At 46.0% G+C, this 18,444-nt stretch overlaps 1 long non-coding RNA gene across 1 annotated transcript in view; it reads right to left on the reverse strand.

Annotated features, from left to right (window-relative positions):
• Window positions 1-13,538: 13,538 nt before the first annotated feature.
• The window catches only part of LOC139799521 (uncharacterized), a 64,353-nt gene continuing 59,447 nt past the window's right edge, over window positions 13,539-18,444 (reverse strand). The window contains exon 3 of the long non-coding RNA XR_011727329.1: window positions 13,539-13,556. This is a non-coding gene — a long non-coding RNA (uncharacterized lncRNA). The remainder of the gene's footprint in view (window positions 13,557-18,444) is intronic.

The following is an 18,444-nucleotide window of genomic DNA, read 5'->3' on the forward strand; positions in this document are numbered from 1 at the left end:
TTTTTTTAAACTTCATTTATTTAGTGAGATAAATATACATAGCTTCTTAGAGGAATTAAAGATGTGAGCAACAAATTAAAACACTAAATAAGTATATAAACATTTTCTGCAGAGCATAAAGACATCCTTCTGCCTTGACAAACCAGACACATTTTCCTTCCTCTTGTACCCTGATCCTCTTCTCTTTGCTGCTGATGTTTAACTTTATTTCTGTGAATGAAAACATCACAGGGGTAACCAGAGCATGAGGAAAAGCAATTCCTGCCAGCAGTGAGCTGGGAGGATGCCTGAGCTGATGGCTGAGTGGGGACACCAGGAGCCCCTCTCCCAGTCTGGGGGGCTTTGCCATGTGTCAGTCAGAGCTCCAACTAATCAGTAATTTGAAGTTTAAAATGCCACCCCCAAGTCTGAGAATTCCCAGAGAAATATTTAAACCCAAAGTAAGAGACATTGAAAGGACAGCCAGCTGCAGATGTTCTTATCCTTGTGAGGGAAAACCTAGAAATACTTGAAATACTCCAGATAGTTATGAGTGGCCAGCCAACTCCACAGCAAATACATATCTCTGTTTTAAGTAAACCATTAACAGACCAGTCCAGTCACAATGATAAAAACCACATTAATATTCTTGGACTAAACTACTTGGCTGTGGCATCCAAAACTACAGCTCCAAAACCTGAGACACTTTCAAGAGGGGAAAAGCATCCCAGGAACAAGCTCCTTGGACACAACAGTTCTGGAAGCTGATTTTGAAGGACAGGACATGTGAGAGATGTTCACTGTAGTACAACAGAAGAGGTCTGCTCCCAAATTTAAGTCTAAAAATAGACTATCTCACAGTGTCCTACTTCTGAGTGAAATATTTATTTCAATTACAATGTCATCAGAAACCTTTCTTTGACCTTTGCACAGTCAGATTCTGATTCTTAACTCCTCAGCTGGTGCAATTCATGGTTATGGTTTCAGAAAGAGTATTTTAGCAACACTCCATGCCTGGTTTGATAAACTTCCTGCACTACTGTACCTGGAGGGATTCAAAGTACAAATACATCTGGCATTACTGCACTGATTGCATTTTGATCTGAAGAGTGTGTGGGGGGGGAAGTAAAAGTTTCTCAGTTCTCTACTGTATGTCACCAAATGCACAGTTCAAACACAGCAGGGAGATCAAATCTTGTGTTTAAAAATCTGCATTTCTTATGTGAAGTTCTATACAAATAGGAAATGAATATAGAAATGATGATAAGGAAGCTCTTTCTTTTTAGTTTCATGTAACTTAATCCTGCAAGACCTTGCTTTATAAACCCCAAACAAATAATATTTTCCACCATGATTCAGTTAATTACACAGTCTTCAAAAAATGAAAGCAACAGATTGCAGCTACTCTGCTGCTCACACCAGATGATGTCTGCTTAAGAACAGCCTGAACTGTCTCAAATCTTATCATTCACCTTTTTTCCAGAAAGCACAATTCTAGTTCTTTTTTTTTTTAGCTTGGAGGAAAGCACAATGAAAGTATGGCCTTAGCCATTAAAAGCATTCACTGGGATTTTTACATGGTGAGCTTTTGGCTCCATCCTTCTCCTGGGAATCTCTTTGCTGTGACCCCACCACCCTCAGCATCCTGGCTGGCAGCCCTGCCCAGCACCCTGCTGCACACCCATCCTGTCCCTGTGCCACCAGCCCTGTCCCTGTGCCACCAGCCCTGTCCCTGCTGCACACCCATCCTGTCCCTGTGCCACCAGCCCTGTCCCTGTGCCACCAGCCCTGTCCCTGTGCCTGCATCACAAAGAGGGAAGAAGGATGCCTTATTTTGGGGTGAAGGTTTAAACCCTGTGTTTATTCTACACGCTTCCATCAGTGGATTACTTGGGTGTTTCAGGCACACCACTAAATATCTCTGTATAAATGCAGCCTCTTTTTCCCAGCGTGCAGGAAGGGCTGGAGGCCCCTGTCACACGTTCCCTCTGGAATGACACAGCAGTCCACAGGGAAACACAGCAGGAAGGGGAGCTCTGGCTTTTTCCCATTCAGCTCCTGATTTCTGTACTCAGACTGTGAGGAGAGGTACAAACCAATGCCAGGTGTGTTGCTCAGTAAGTTAAAAGGAAAGCCAGTTAATTTCTTCTCTCACCAGGTTTATTTTCACTACCCTGGTGCCTGTATGTGTTCACACACTCACATCTACCTTTCCCAACCCCCCTTACCTCAGAAATGACTCCACACAGAGTCCAGCAGAGCCCTCCACATGCCTTGCATGCTTCCAGCCTGCCAGACAGAGCAGCTGGGGTTAGGGACACTCAGGACCAGCAGCACACATGTCCCGTGCATGTCTGTTTGGGGAGACACAAATACAGCTGACTTGTCCCTGTCAAAGAGGCTGAGGTCTCTTTATCAAGAAGGGCTCTGTTTGCCATTGTCTCTCTCTTCCCAACCATTTCCCTCAGTTATGCAAAAGGAGGACAGGGAAATAATGAATGCAAAAATGGGCTGCTCCTTCCAGGAACCAGAGGTGATGCCAGGATGGCAGGGCTGGCTATTCCTGAATCACAGAGCTTGTCCAGGCCTAAAGAACCAGATAGCAAAGGGAAGGCAGCCACTGGACACACATAAAGGCTCTTGTCAGGGCAAAAGAAAAGCTCAGCATGGTTTTGGGTCTGTATTTAAAAAATACAGTATGAAAAGCTCTTCACAAAGCTAGAGAGGCAGCTGAGCTAGCAGAACAGACATTAACAAGCAAGGAGGTAGGCAACTTCTCAATCTATTAAAGGAAAGATTTCAAGATTTTTTTTTTCTTTAAAAAAAAAGATCCACTTTCCCCACGGGGCTGACACCATCGTTTTACTTACACATTTCACATTTTGTCCAATCTTGTATTCTTTGGAGAAGGAGAAGTGACAAGACTGTTCTGACAAAGCAGATTGAACAAAGATTGATTTAAATGTGCAGTTGTGATAAACACTATTAAAGAGTGTTCACTTAATAAAGAGTTAAATCAGTAAAGGAGTCCTTTTAAAAAACTTACACCATGTACAGCAGGGATAGTTGCTATGGTTCTTAAAAAACTTAGGGATTATTCATACACTTCAAAACCTATTAAAGGTAAAGCAAAAAGCAGAAGCCTTCTGTCCTAGAGATTAATTTCTTTTACAAAGCTGCTGCTCAGCAGACTGTGTGTTCTTAGGGGGAGAGGGATGTAGATGGAACAAAACATCACCAGAGTGAGAATGTCCAAGACAAGGAAAAACAAGTGAAGAACAGACAGTTCCAAACTCCATATTCACGGGCCAAAACCCAGCCAGTGAAACTGAAAACATGACTTAATCATTTTCATAAATAAGGGCTCTGTTTGGATTTCCATGGATGGAGGCAAAGTTTCTGTCAGGCTTCTCCATCTGCCCTGTGCCATGCCCAGCTGCAGCTCTGCTGGCAGGACAGCAGCTCCAAGGAGCTCTGCTCCCTCACCCCCAGCACAGCTGCCAGGGGGCTCCTCTGCTGTGTGGAACCTGATGGTGGCCCCAGAGCCACCCACCGCTGTCCCCTGGCTACAGGAGGTGCTGCTCATGCATCAACTCCAAGTCATGGTCAGAGCAAGTCTTCTGAGCCCCATGAGCTCAGGACCTGAGCTGGAACACCTGACTTTTTTTCCCAGGAACCATGAAGACACGGGTGTCCTCCTCTCTGCTTTCTGGAGGATGGCACCCTATGAACAGCCCACGGGATGTTCCCTGGATCCCTGCAGGGAGCTGCTGTGTTCTGGAGACACAAGAGCTGAGCACGGGGTAATTAATGGGCCTGGTACCTCCTTCACCTGGTGGGGAAATCAGCGGGTGCAGAAAGGCTGTGGAACGACATCAGAAATCAGAAGGAGTAGATTCAGAGAATAGTTTCACTGTTGCCTGTTCCTTGCTGGAAAGGCAAAAGGGAAAAGGTTCTCTCCCTGCTCCAGAACACTCACCTGCCCTGTGCTCAGCCAGCAGCACCCATCCCTCAGCAGCACCCATCCCTCAGCAGCACCCATCCCTCAGCAGCACCCTCTCCTTAGTGCTTAACCATACCCAGCTCCAGTTTAGTTTTGTTCCCTGCCTGTCCCGGGACACCTCACCACCAGACAGGAGAGCAGCCCCAGGCCCACTGATGCTTCCTTGCTTCTGCATTCTGTACCTCCTGTCAGACACAGAGCTGCAGAAGTTCATGACTTACATTCCCAAGTTGGTCAGCCTGTTTCCAGCCAACCTTTTCATGCCTCCAGTTGAAAATGTAGCATGACTAAAACTTTGAAGCTGGAAAAAGTGTGAGTGACCTCAGCTCTTGCTTTACCTTGGAGCCACAGAAGAAGCAGATTCACCCTTTTTTCACCTCATTTTAGTCCAAAAAATGAGAGCCTATTAGCAGCTGAATTGTGAGAAGCAAGTGAAGAAGAAAAAAGGTGCATTTCCCTGTCCTTAAGGAGACAAAAATCAGCAAAAAAAGTTACCCTGGTTAAATTATTGCATTATAAATGGAGAAACTTTTCTCCCCAAGGTGAGATGTCAGGATAAGGTGTGTTCTACTGAGTGCAAAATGGCCTAAACAATTGCTTTTATGGAAGGAAAATAACTTTTATCCTTTTATATGACGCAAAATATGTGCTAGGTGCAGAACTTTCTAAAATTGTCATCAGCAGCCTAACCTTGTTCTCATGAGGCCAGTGGCAAGATTTGTATCCTTGCCTGAGAACTGAGCTAAGGCAGCAATCTGAGGTTTTGAGAAAATCCTCTACTCCAGAAATTAAGGTACAATATTTATGAAATTTTTCTACATAGCAACTAATCCAGCAAACATTTCTATTCCTTTCCTCCAGGGTAGGGTTATGAATCTACCAATGCAATTAACTCACAGATCATTAATTCACAGATCCACAATCATGCACGTATGTCTTCTTACCTCTCCCTTTCCCCTGTACACACAAAAGAAAATGCAGATGCTTGAAGACAACACTTATGGTTATGTTTTGTTCTCATTTACATCCACACAAGTTCTCTGAGTTCTTTTCAGACCTACAGCTCAGCAATGACTCCACCAAAGAGTCCTAAACCCACATTCTTAATCTAAATTACTGCTGAGCCAGTCCCTTTGAAATTCTGCCCACATAAACCAGAGCTGCACTAAGACATGGAGGGTGATAATCACTGGTGGACATTCATTAACAGTTATTTGCACTTGCAGATCAGAAAAACGTTCAGCTTGCCAATCATATTACTGCAGAATTAATGCAGGATATTTGAGGGAGAAAAATCCAAGCAGTGCTTTGAACAGCAATTGGTATGGAGTTACAAGCACTTATTAACCAGAAATTGTACCCCTTGTGAAAACTGGGCTGTAAGAGATGAACTGATGAGCAGCCCGGGTGTTATTTGCAAACACACCACTGACCCTGAGCTCCAGACACTGTTTTTTCTCCCATTGCCTCCAGTGCTCACTGTCCTTGTCTATCACCACCTCCCATCTGGCATTCCTGCCCCATATTCCCTGGGCTGATGCCACTGAGGAGCAGCCCCAGAGCCACGGGCTGTTTTCTGATCTTCCCTTTGCACACAGCAGCACTCACCAGCCATGCCCTGCACGACTCTTCTGGGAAAATGCACACAGGCAAACAAACCCTCACCCAAAATCTGTTCCACCTTCAGATTTCATCTTGGGAAAAATTCTGGGTTTGGTTCTAGGACGTTTCTGCTGCTCCGTGCACTGTGCCTGCTGCAAGGAGCCTCAGCAGAGAGCTTCACACACAAGCATCTCAGGTGCCAGTGGCACCAACAGAGGAAGGGTGTCTTCACCACAGGAGGGGAAGGAGCAGACCCAGGAAAGGCACTTCACAGGAGTCCCTGGGGAACAGTGCCCTGAGATTTACATTTCAGACACCACTTAGGGTGTAATTCCTGTAATTCCTCCGGAGTCACTGCAGCGTTTGGGCTGTGATGAAGGCATCTGGCATTAATAAGAAACACAACACACCCGACAAGAGTCCCACTGCTGTCAATTGCAACTCCTGAATGCAGCCAGAAAACATTTTATTTATAAAACCACTCAATCATACAGAGAGTCTGCAAGAATCTGAAGCAGAGAAATCTGTGCAGCTGATCCCTGGAGCTCTGGTTTCTGTCAAGACTAAGGCAAAGCTCAGTCCCTCTCGGGTGCTGCCTGGGACTAATATCTAATCAAATTAAAAAGATAGCAGTGTCTGCCTTACATGATCAGTAAGTGGGCAAGATGATCAAAATTATTGTGCAAAAAACCCGTAAGCAGAAAGAGCTGATAATAAATCTGCCTCTTCTGTACATCAACACAACTTAGTTCCACTTAGTGGACCTAAAGCTTTTCATTGACTTAAACAATTTTTTAGTCCAGCACATAATTTCATTGCAATCATGCAGAAACTTTGCAGAAAAGGAGACCAACTTATTCCAAGGAGAAAGAAGGGGTTAATTTTGCAGAGAACATGAATTAATGGATGTCCATATGGCCTGCTTATACAAATGCATACATAGATTAATGAATAACACAATATTCTAGCCTAAGGGTGAAACAAGAGTTTCCCTCTCTCTCTCTGTATGTCAGTAATGTCATTATGATGTCAGTTTTAATTGGCAAATATGGCACAAGAAATTAATGCCTTAATATCACAGGTTAAAAACTGAGCCTGCAGCAGATGTGGCTCCAGCCCCCAGGTCTGACACCGAGTTCCCATGCAGGAAGGAGCAGTGCATGTCCGGGCTGGCAGTCCTGCTGCAAGCACATGAGCAGAGATCCACGTGCCTGATCTCCTTCTGTGCCTGTTTCCCATGGAGATAAAATAAAGACAAAGGAAAAGCAGGGGATGAGGGAGTGGCTGTCACCATTTCAGGCTAAAATACACAAGTTTGGTTTATCTGTTACTGACATCCTCGGGTTTTGTTCTATCCCAAAGCAGGTAAAGCAGCAATTTGATGTGGACTGGAGCCACAAAACCAGCAGCAATTTAAAAACAGCAGTGAGGTTCAAGGAAGGCTTAGAAATGTGTTTGTTTTACATAGACTAAAGAGACAAGTAGTAAAAAGGCACAGATGTGAAAAGTTTAATTGACCTGCTTGTTTCAAATTTGTTATATTTATCTAAGTATTGGCAAGGAAAGAAATTCCAGGATTTCTCCTCCCCTGAACACTGGGGAGCTGCTCTGCTTCAGCTGCACCTGAGTCCTTGTGGGAAATGCCCTTTCCAGCAAACAGGAAGAGAAAATAATGTTGCCAGAATAATGCTGCCTGTCACCTCTTGCCTTCCCAGATTTTGTCACCCAATGGAAGCATTTAGTGTATATCTCTCATTGGACCATATTCAAAACTTTCAATTTTGGGTTATTTACAGACCTTCCTTTTTGGAGAGGCTGCTGAGAGCCTTGTGCACTTTGAATGAAGCTTCCAGGAGCACAATATCTCTGTACAACCCTGCTGAATCCAAGAGGCTCCAAGTTGGGTTGCAAAAAAACATTCTCCTTTTGCCTAGAGTGAGTTCAACGCAGGGCCAAAGGAGAAATGATCAGAAATATTAAAAGGAGAGGAAATAAAACAAGGGAAAAAAAAATCTTGAGAGCATATCCTAGAAATACTGAGGTTTAAAGTCTGAGAATTGGTGTCTGGCCAAGAAACACACTGAGTGCAGGAGACTACATGGGGATTGGAAGCAATTGGCAGGCAGACATCAGGGGAGATGCCAAATGAGAGCAGACAAAGAGAGTGAAATGAGTCAGAACTTATAAAAGGAGTTACAAGAAAGAAAACCCAGGACAAGGGTAGAATGGGAAAACAGACATGATCCAGGACTCCCAGCTTTAAAATGTTGGACAAAAATAAGTGAAAAGCCTAATTCAGCAGATTCAGTCTGGTACGTGAGAAAGGGAGCAAGGGGAGTGCTGGGGCTCCCAGTGCAGATACTGGGCTGAAGGCAGTCCAGAGAAAGCAGCTGCAGCACAGTCCTGAACTCTTGTGGGCAGGGCACTTTGCAAACTGCAGGTTTCTAGGATGGCTTCTCTCTCCTTATCTTCAGTCTTATGCAAAAAGCAAGGGAAGGCTGCAGGCTATGCTGCTGAGTGGAGGTGTTGCAAGGGAGGAGACAGATTTAACAGGAATGGTGCCTTTTCTGAAATCCTGCTGGCTTCATCAGAGATTTCAGAAAAAAAGTGCAAGTTTAGACTTCACGTTAGAGTTCTGCTTCATATGACTCCTGCAGATAGTCACAGCTTTATTTCTGTCCCTGTCTGCCTGCCATGAGTAAGAAATAAAAACTCGACTGCTTAGAAATAGCAAAGCCCTTGTTTAAGGAGAATTTTAAATGTAAAAGGATTGTGCCACTTGTTTTGCAGCCTCTGCTCTTTAGTTCTCACCTCTCACTGCAGCAGACTGCTGCCTGCCCCACTGCTGGGCACGCTGCTCACCTCAAGTCCTCAGCAGCTTCACGGGAGCTCATCTCCCATCTTGTAGCCTCTGACTTGTGACCCTCCAGGCAGCTGGAGGCATTAGACACGGGCAGGGTGCTGAATCTTTACCCTGAAATGTTTTATGCAATCTCTTTATTATTTGTGCTCACTTACTTTGATTTACCACACTTAATCCAGGCAGTTCCAGTCTCAGATGCAGGCAGCACATAAATTCATATGCACATACACAGCACAAATCTGCAACTCAATTGTCATTCCAACAGCTTCCCTGCTTTCTTCTTTCACACCCATTTTCCCTTTTGACAGACAGGTATTTTTTTTCCAGCAGCACAAGTAGCTCTGAATCATTCTCTGAGGCTCAGTCAGAGGGGGTAAGGAGTGGGTGGGTGCAGGGGGTGCTCTGGGTTTCACAAACCTCTGCCCGTGCTGAGCAGAGAGCTCAGTGACAGAGCATGAAAAGCTTGCAGTGAGGGGGTGTCAGGCTGCTGAAACCTTGCAGCCCAGAGCCCAGAACTCAGCTGCTGGGCAGTGCCAAGGCCCCAGCACCCACAGCTCCACCAGGACCTGCTCTGCCTGCAGCCCAGTTTCCATCCAGCACAGCCCAGAGGGACTGGAGCTGCCTCTGGCTCCAGCACACTTCTGTATCAGCCTCAGCACACAGAGCTCAGAGTGTCTGCATCCAGACCCCTGGGATATCCTGGGAATCTGCCAGTCAAGTGAACATTTGCTGTCCCTTTGCATCCTCCAGCCACTTGCCTTAGTGCCAGCCCGACCAAAGCCTTTGCTTTGCCCATGCTCAGAGGTTTCTCTGCTTTACCTACTCTGGAATATTTCATGCAGTATAAAGGTCAGGGAGAATTTCTACACCCCAAAGGCATGAAGGTGCTTGTTTCAGTAGGATTACTTTGAATGGAGGAATAAATTCTGTTTGCCTAGGCACATTTATACCAGTAGGACTTCATCCATGCAAAGGAGGGATCACAAGAAGAAGAAAAAAGTCACCCCGAACATTTAACTAATTATGGTGGAACAGAGGTGGCTTGTTCAAAGGTCTTACTGTCCAAGGTCATTGTTTTCCTAACTTTTATGTAAGAATTCATTAATGAAAATATACTTTATCTAAACCTTACAGGGCTCTGGATGTCTTTTATTACAACATACCACTGTGAAAAATGAGTCTCAGTCTAAATCTATTGAAAACTGAGACACAGGCACAATCAGCACTGTAGGAAAGGTGGCTTTGCATGCTACAGAAAACCTGAGGATATTCTTTGAGCACACCATAGAAAAAGAAATGGCTTTTCTTGCCATTTGAAGTTGCCTCAGTCGTGATCTTAAGTTCCCTGGCAGCTTCAAACATCTCTGCACAGGTTCACCTGAACTAGATTGCACTTTTTCTTCCGTGCCCTTAAAGAGAGCAGTGATCTGGCAGAGATGACAAGCAGTGCTGTCTATGGATGTGTCTCATTAGCCTGCTACCGATTTATGGAAGCATCCTTTGAGACAGAAAAACCATAATTGTTAACAAAATAGCCACCAGCTCACTCCCATGGCTTTGTTCCTATTGCATACATCAGACAGTGCATTTGACAGTACCAAAATGATGAGGTTAAATGAAGTTCTTTGAAGAGCAATGTTATAAATGATTTTGGTATTTCATGAAATGTTACCTTTTTGTGACATTTTGGAGAAGATTTGAAGTGATCTAGATTTTTTTACAGTGCTTCAGAATTTCTCTCAGACTGCAGCAATCTGGCCAAAGGGAGAATACTCAGTATCACTAAGTAGGTGTGTCACTCACTGTATAAAATCAACAGCCCAGGGACAATTTACCCTTTGCCCACTATCTTTTATAATCTCTGAACTCTGAACTCCTTCTCTTAGCCAAGGTCTCTCCAGAGAAGGGCCACATTAATGCCCTGTCAGCTTGGTGGTCTGAAACAAGACCTTCCCAAGCTTAAAACCACTCAAAGGGTGCATCTCCCACTCCAGTTTCTGGCAGGATCCAGAATAATTTACCTATTTATGTGTTGGGGTTTTTAAAGAACTATGTAGGGCAGTTATCATGGAACTTGCAGAAAACCCAGACCTAAATGACTTCTGTTTCTGCAGCCTTGGAGTGTGAGATGGTTCTGAACATCCAGCACCAGAGACTTTGTGGGGGAGGGAAAGCTCAGGGCCGTGCAGATTACAGCCACAGCTTTAAGAATGGCAAAGTATGGGGGATTTTTATTGCTTTTGGTGAAAATTAAATAAAGGCATCAAATCTCTTAACTAGCAGAAAACCCGTGGCAGAATATGGCCTCAATGTTTACCCAGTGTCTCTCCAGAAGTACTTGGAGCATTTGCCATGTGTCACAGCAAGCCAAGCAGCTATTTTTAAACTTACTTGATTCAACACATATGGGCTGAATTCTGTTATAAATAATGACCCTCTGATGTAGTTATTGAAATTGCCACTAGACAGAGCTGTTCGTCTTATTTCTAACCTCAGAAATATTTCTAAGCCCAGTGATGTGCTAGAAATCCAGTTTGTGTCACAGACTCCTTCAGAAAAATGGCACATGACTGTAACAACTGCACAGCATTTGCAGCCAGGGTGTAGTTTTTGCACTGCACTAAATATAATCTTGTCTCTGGAGCTGAGGGCTGCATCTGCTTCTCATAAATTCTCTAGCCCTTCATGCAGAGTTAGTGATAAAGAGATGACAGATGAAAAGAAATACTTTTTTTCCCCCCCTTGATAAAACTACAGCTTATTCACTGGAATTGGAAACAAGCAAAACATCTGGAGAAGTAAAAGCACTGTGACAAGCCCCTGAGTTTACTGTCCAGTACATTTTGCCAGAACATTGGAAAGGCAGAACCAAGCACAGCTCTGAGGAGCAGGGAAGTCTGAACACCAGGCAGGCAGCAGACACTCAGAGAGTTCTCAGTGTGTGTGTGTGTGTGCCTGCAGGCTGGACTCAACGTGAGACACTGCACACTTGTTAAAATGCAGTGCTGGGGTTCAGTCACTGGGCAGTGCTGTGTGTGACAGCACAGCCTTCAGTGTCTGGGGGATATCCTCCTGCCCACCACGGAGCAGTGGTTCCTCCCACCACGTAGCACAGACACAGCCCCAGAAATTAAATGCTCACTGACACCCCCAGAGCTATCCCCCTTCATACACCCCATTATCTGCTCTTTTCTGATAAATTTAGGGTAAAACACATTTTCTTTAAAAAAAGCAAGGGCTCATTTTGGGAGGAAGCAGAGAGAGAGATCAGCATTATCACTGTTCTCCTGGGCTCACACCCTGCTTTGCATTGCAGGCAACCCAGAGCAGGAATTTCTGGAATTTCTGCAGCTGTAGCTCCAGCATTGATTTCATCTTGAGATTCAAACTTAAACAGTTGGGAAGCCCCAGCCAGCTCTTGCAGGCCAGAGTTCCTGTACAACCCACGTAAAGAAAAGAGTTTGTGTAAGCATTATCCAAAGCTTTAATTCATTTCCCTGCTGGTATGGGGTGTGGGCTTTTAGGTCCCATGTCAGTGCCAGGGATGGTAAGTGTTGAGGCAGGTAATCACCTCTGCTGGGCCAGGGACTCTCTCTAAGGACATGTGAAGGCCACAACAGGACATAAACTGTCTACACATCAGACTTCAGGTCCTGAGGTAATGCATTTGTTGCTTAACAACACACCTGTAAAACCTTGGGCTCTTCCTTCTCACTTCCTCAGCTAAATCCTACTTCCACACTTGTTTCCTGTCAGTCCTTGCCTTGGTCCCACATGGATATCAGTGTAACACGTTTCCCTCAACACCCCCAGCAGCCCAGTGAGTGCAGCAGTGATGCAGGAGGCAGCTGGGGAAGAGCAGGGTCTGGTGCCTGGCCCAGCTCCAGCAGCACCTGGTGGCACTGCCTTCTCACAGCTTTGTGGCTGTGTTGCACCTGCAGTCAGACCCAGGCTGCTTCCCCATGTAGCCTCTGTCTATGCTGGAGCCCTGCTCAGCACTGACTGGAGGTGAGATGGAAGTCCCCAGCACGTATGAACTGAGAGGACAAGGCCAGACCCAGTTGTTTCAGATGAATGGGAACCTTTCCTTCATTTGGCTGTTCTGACCTGCTGTCTAGAAATGGCAGCAGAGGGACAGAGGACTGAGGCACACTTGCTGTCCTACAAGACCCCTATTTTTTTAAAATAAAAGCACACAAAAGCCCTCACCAGCACACCCTGTGAGGTTTTATCTGGCACTGCTAAGGTCTGTTCTCACAGGAATTCCTAGGCTTCCACCTCTGGAATTTGCCATTTCTCCAGAAGGAGCCCTGGGTTTCCTCTCACTCAGCTGCCTCCTGCCTGCCCCTGAAGGTTCCCTCTGTACCTGAGCACCTGGTGATGAGCACCTCACCAACTCTGAGCAGCCCTGACCTCGTGGGGATGGCATGGGATGGGATGGGAGAGGCTGAACAGACTGAAGTACAGTCCAGCTCCTATCAGAGGGGTTGTTGCCACTCAGTCTGCCTTGGCCCAGAGCTGTTATCTCTGTTGCCATATTTTTGTGGAGGTTTGTGAAAACAATTTTTAAAACTCCTACTCCTGGTGCCAAAGCCACTTGCACACATAACCTTTTGAAAAACATGCTTAGAAGAAAAGAATGACCTTGGAATGGAAGTTAGATACTGCAATATGGACACAGTGGGTTTGTTTTCTTCATATGTACCCAAGGCATCAGATTGTCATAAACTACAAAAAAAAAAATACAGATTTTGGATGTTATGGCTCTGTGGCACAGCCAAAAATGCTGAAACAGAAGGCTGGTTGTTGTCTTAGCTTAATAACTGCAGTCAGAATGAACTTTATCTGGTACATTTATAATTTATCTGGTTTTCAAAATCTGATCAAAGCACAGAGCATAAACAAACATTCCCTCATGAGTTAACTAGGGAAGAAATGTTTCACTTTGTTCTAGCTCGTTATCCTCTGAGACAGCTCAGTGGAACTGCATGAGAATTTCACATTACCTTGTATGTCCAGAATTGCTCTCCTGAGGTACATACACTTCTGCAGTGGGACAGCTGTGAGGACACTAACTCCTGAGCCTTGGATTTCAGTCTCCAGGACACACTGTAAAAGCACAAGATGAGATTAAATCACCAGGAAAATGAAACTGTTAAAAATACCTGTCAGTTGTCAGGATTATGGTGACAATGTGAATGAAAAGAAAAACCTTGCAAGTGGTTTAGAAAGTTACACCTGCAGTTCCTGCTGGGTTTTGTTTCTCTGCATTAAGACTATGTGGGTATTCCAGGAAATCCCAGGCACAGCAACAAAACTTTTGTGCCTGTCTGTCTGCTGTGACACCTGGGTGATGAGCAGCCCCTGGAGTCACTGACACCAGCTCAGTATCTGATACCCACAAAGACCAGCATGGAAAGCAGCCTCTCAGTGTTCAGTAGCCCCTGGCAGGCAGTGAAACACCATGGTGCTTTGAGCAGCAGCCGTGGCTGGGGACTCTGCTTTGACAGCCAGCCTTGGGCACCTGGTTCCAAATTTGCCAGCAATCAAGGCTTGATTTAGGCCACTTCTCTTTGGCCATCAGGCTGTAAAGCCTCTACCAGTTGGCTTCATATTTTAGGAGAGAGGGTAAGAAACTCAGAGAAAACTGAGCTTTCTCTGAAGATTTAAACCTTAAGACAGGTCACGGTGCTGACATTTTCCTACCAATGCTTACCCAGAACACCTGAATGCTTGTGAGGAGAGAAGGTCATGAACCAAAGAACAATATGTCTGTATTGACTCTGAAAGACTCTGAAAGACAGATTTCATGTGAATGGAAAAGAAGGGGTTGGAGGCAGGCAGAGTAATGCCATGAGAAGAAGCAGCTCCTCCTTTCAGTGGCCTAGAAACTCCCAGAGATGGGTTGCTGGCCCAGCTGGATCCTGCTCAACAACATCTGGACTTGGAGGAAATGAGGGGATTTGATCCTTTTGGGACATCCAAAAGCTAGAAGGGAGAGGGCAGTGCCCTGGGCAGTCTGCTGGCACTCATCTCCCATTCCCCATGACACTGCCACTGTCACCTCAGAGCAAGGGGAGGCCTTGAGCACTACAAAGCTCCTGCTGCTCCCTGGGAAAGGGACAAGCAGAGACCATCAGGACTTGTCTGCAGGGGGTAGCAAATGCCAGGCTTTCCCTGTGTGCTGTTATCACTCCTGGTAGCTGTGACACCCAGGTGAGACACACCCAGACATTGCCACAGCCTGGCTTCAGACTTCAGTAGGCAGAGGCAATTTCCAACTCAGAATGTAGCACAGCCTGGAAAAATCTCTGGTATAGTGTGAAAGATCTTTGGATCAAAGTTTAGGTTGGGATTAAGGCAATGAAGTGCTCGAGCTCAAAAGGCTGGGTATATCCTGGCTCTTGAGAGCTGAGGGGTCTTGGTACCCTGGTGAAGGCAGCAGTGTTTGAGAACATCTCCCATCCTCGGTCTTCAGCAGCAGAGCTGCCCAGGAGGTGTCTGGGCTGAGCGGAGCCCCAGCTCCTCACCTGCTCGCTGCCTGCTCGGGGTTTCTGTACGTGGAGCTGTTTCCCCAGCTCACCACACCGTGGCACTACAGCAATTCCCATTCCTTTCGGGCAGAGGAGGATGAGGATCTTGTGCCTGCCAGCTTGGGGTTGCTTTCCCCCGAGTCACCACTCAGCACCCTCTGCTCCCCCCACGGGGGGTTCACTTCCCTAACTCCAGGACCCACTCAGATGGGGGGTTCCTGCCCCCTTGCCAGGGCAAACCCCTCTTGTGCTTTCTGCTTAGGCCCTGCTGAAGCTCTTGGCTGCTCTGAACTAATGAGAAGTAAAATGCTGCATTTGCTTCAGCAGATGAGGACACGGATGTGTGGGCCACACAGAGAGGCCCAAGCTGCTGCTGGTACCAGCAAAGCTCTGGAAATGCAGAGCTGGAGAAGGGCTCTGTCCTGCTGGTACCCAAGACAAGGAATGCAATGCTATCTCTGTTTTAACTGCACCACTGACACACACTTCATGGCTCCTGGCAATCTAAAACTTTTCCTTCTAACCCCAACCTAAAACCCCAGGAGCACAGGAGCAGGCTATGAAATGTGGGTGCTGGGGCTGTTGGACACCCTGTGTTAGACACCCTCCTACAGACGAACCTGTGCCCTGCAAGTGTCCAACTGGCCAAGGCCATCAGCTGGGATCACCCAAAATCCATTTCTGGACGAGTCAAACCCATCACCCCTTTGTTCTTACTCATCCCCAGTTTCAAGGCCGATGCTCAAGCAGCCTTCCTAGAAGGGCCTGCCAGCAATCCCAGATTTAGTGGCAGTCCTGAGCTCTCTGGGTAGATCCATTGGGAATGTACCCAATGTCCCAGCTCCTCTGACCTCTATCCAGACACTGACACTTGCACACCAAGGATGATCTCTTTGCCTCAGCCCCCTCACTCCTCTCTTGCCTTCCTGGCTCCTGCTCTCCCAGGCAGCTGGCAAACACCTCCCAGCCTGCCCTTACCTTCTCCCTCTCACCCAACACCTGGGTTGGGAGGATTTGTAGCCACTGCAATGCAGCTGCTTGAGATGCTTCCCTAACAGCACTGCTGCTTTTTTACACCTCATTATTTTCCCAGAATCCCAGAATGTGTTTGGCAGCCCCCTGCAGGGTGATGCTGCAGGGGGACCCCAAAGTCTGCACCAGAGCTGGGGCAATGGGAAGAGGGAAGTCACCCAACATCTGTACTGCAGAGGTCAAGGGGGAAACCAAAGGCAAAGCAGCAGCCCAGGTGTCCCACAGGCAATAAAGGACAGTTCACAGCCATGAGTGTAGGGGATACTGGGAGGAGGTGAGAAAGCCCTGGGGAGAAGAGGACACAGCCACTGCTCAAAGCTGGCTCAGTGCTGACTTGTAAATAGGTAATGGCTTGATTAGCTTGGGAGTATTAATCACAAACTATACAAATGGTACTAACTGTTTTTGCTAGGTATGAGTAAGGAGAGGGCAAGCTGACCCTTGCTACTCAGGACAATATAAACTCTGGAATAAAATTAAATTGCTTTTGGTGTTCAGGCAACTTACTGCTGGCTCACACCCCTCTTTCTAGAGCCCACTGCTTTAACAGCAGCAATTTATCCTCAGCCAGTCATTTTCTAATTCTGTTTGATTAAGATCCATGGTTAGAGATGCATTATGATGATATTGTTATGACAAATTAATAGAATTTGGTGAAAATGAAAGGTTCTACCTAAATAAGAGAAAAAGAAACACTATTAAAATAAACGCAGTAAATATATGTATTTAAATATGAATAACTTTCAGATAAACTAGAAAACTTTAAAGTGTGGAAAATAAAGTAGGTATGAGAAAAGATTAATATAAGGGCTACAGACAGGATGAAGATAATCTAAAACTGTTGTTAGTCTGGAATTAATGTGGAAAGAATCAAATGACATTATAATGGGCAGTAAACTCTGAAGGTGTTTGTACGAATCTCTGCTGGAAAAAAATATGCCAGTGCAACTTCTAGCACTGCCAATAAAAGATAATACAGCATCTTTCCAAAGAGAAACAGGAATCAAGGGATCTCAGTCAGGCAACTGATGTGTGGATCAGACTTCCCTGGTTTGTGGATCCCACACCAGCTGATCAGAACTCGAGTATCCTCTAAGAGTTTGATGGCCACAGCAGAAACAGAACAAACATTCAGCTGGGCAGACAGCAGGAAGAAGACAGAGGCACTTCCAGGCTGGGGTAATTTCTCTGTTCAGCTCCTGTACACCCCCTCACAAGCCTTTCCCCTGCCTGAGCCTTCCTTGATCTCACTCGCCACAAGTAATGACAGAAATAAACATTATAGATTAAATACAGTCATTAACTAAGGAAAACTGCTGTGTCTAATGAATACACTGATCTACCATCCTCTGAGCTAAACAATGCCACTGCAGATAGCTCAGGAACAGGACAGAGTTTCTGACTGAGCAATGTTTCAGAACATGTCTGAACACACGCCAGGCTCTTATTACTGAAAATGCTGCAAAAATTAGTGTGAGATAAAGGGAATGAAGGAACCGACAGAGATCACCACCAAAAAGCAATGTATTTCATGCCACACCACATTCTTCTGATGCTTTAGCTTGCTCTGAAAAATATGAGCTCATCCTTTAATTCATCTGGGGTGCAGCACTTTGAAATGACCAAATTGTTTAGAACAGAAGATGCATTGTGTGGGCTCATCCTCTCGTGCTGCAGTCAGAATACAGAAACCCAAAGAGAGCCATCTCCTTATGAATGAAACCTAAGTCTGAAACCAAAAGGCCAAATGCCCAGAAAAGCGAGAGAGGGGAACAAACTCTTGTTGCTGAGGTTTCTCAGGCAGGAGCAAAGTACAGCTGCTTAGCCAACCTTACTATTTAGTTATTTCATACACACCTGTGACACACACAGGACTCCATAAATGAGCCCCCCACGGCACTGTACCTGTGACACGTGTGAGAATTCAACCCAAACCTCCTCTTGCTGGAGATGAAACCTTCCCTCGAGTGCCCCCCACCCCCTGCCTGGCTGCACCTGCAGGACAGGGATCTGCAGAGCTGCCCCAGGAATAGAAGCATTGCTGGAAACCTCTTGGTGAGGTTTGGCCTGGGCAGCAGCTTCCTGGCTCCTCAGGGCTTCCAGGCAGCAGCTGAGGTCACCCCAAAGTCACTGAGGAATGAATGGGCCTCCTGGAGAGGAGCCTAGGAAGTGTTTTCCAACTGAAAGCCAAATGCAGTCAGTTGTTCCTGCCCAGGGAAAAGCTTTGTAGGGCACCAACCTGCCCTGGGGGCTACAACACAAACTTCACTCCCAGGCAGTTTGGTTTCTGGGGTTTCAGATGCCTGATGGTATTTTTATACTTCTGTCAGTTTTGAGGTGTTAGGGCCACGTGTGTCATGGAACTGTGGCCTTGCTTGGGGAATGACTGGAACAGAACAGTAATGAGCACAGAACCCCCCCAGAGCTGGCTG

Source organism: Heliangelus exortis, chromosome 9, assembly GCF_036169615.1.
Source record: "Heliangelus exortis chromosome 9, bHelExo1.hap1, whole genome shotgun sequence".
NCBI classification, from domain to species: Eukaryota; Metazoa; Chordata; class Aves; order Apodiformes; family Trochilidae; genus Heliangelus; species Heliangelus exortis.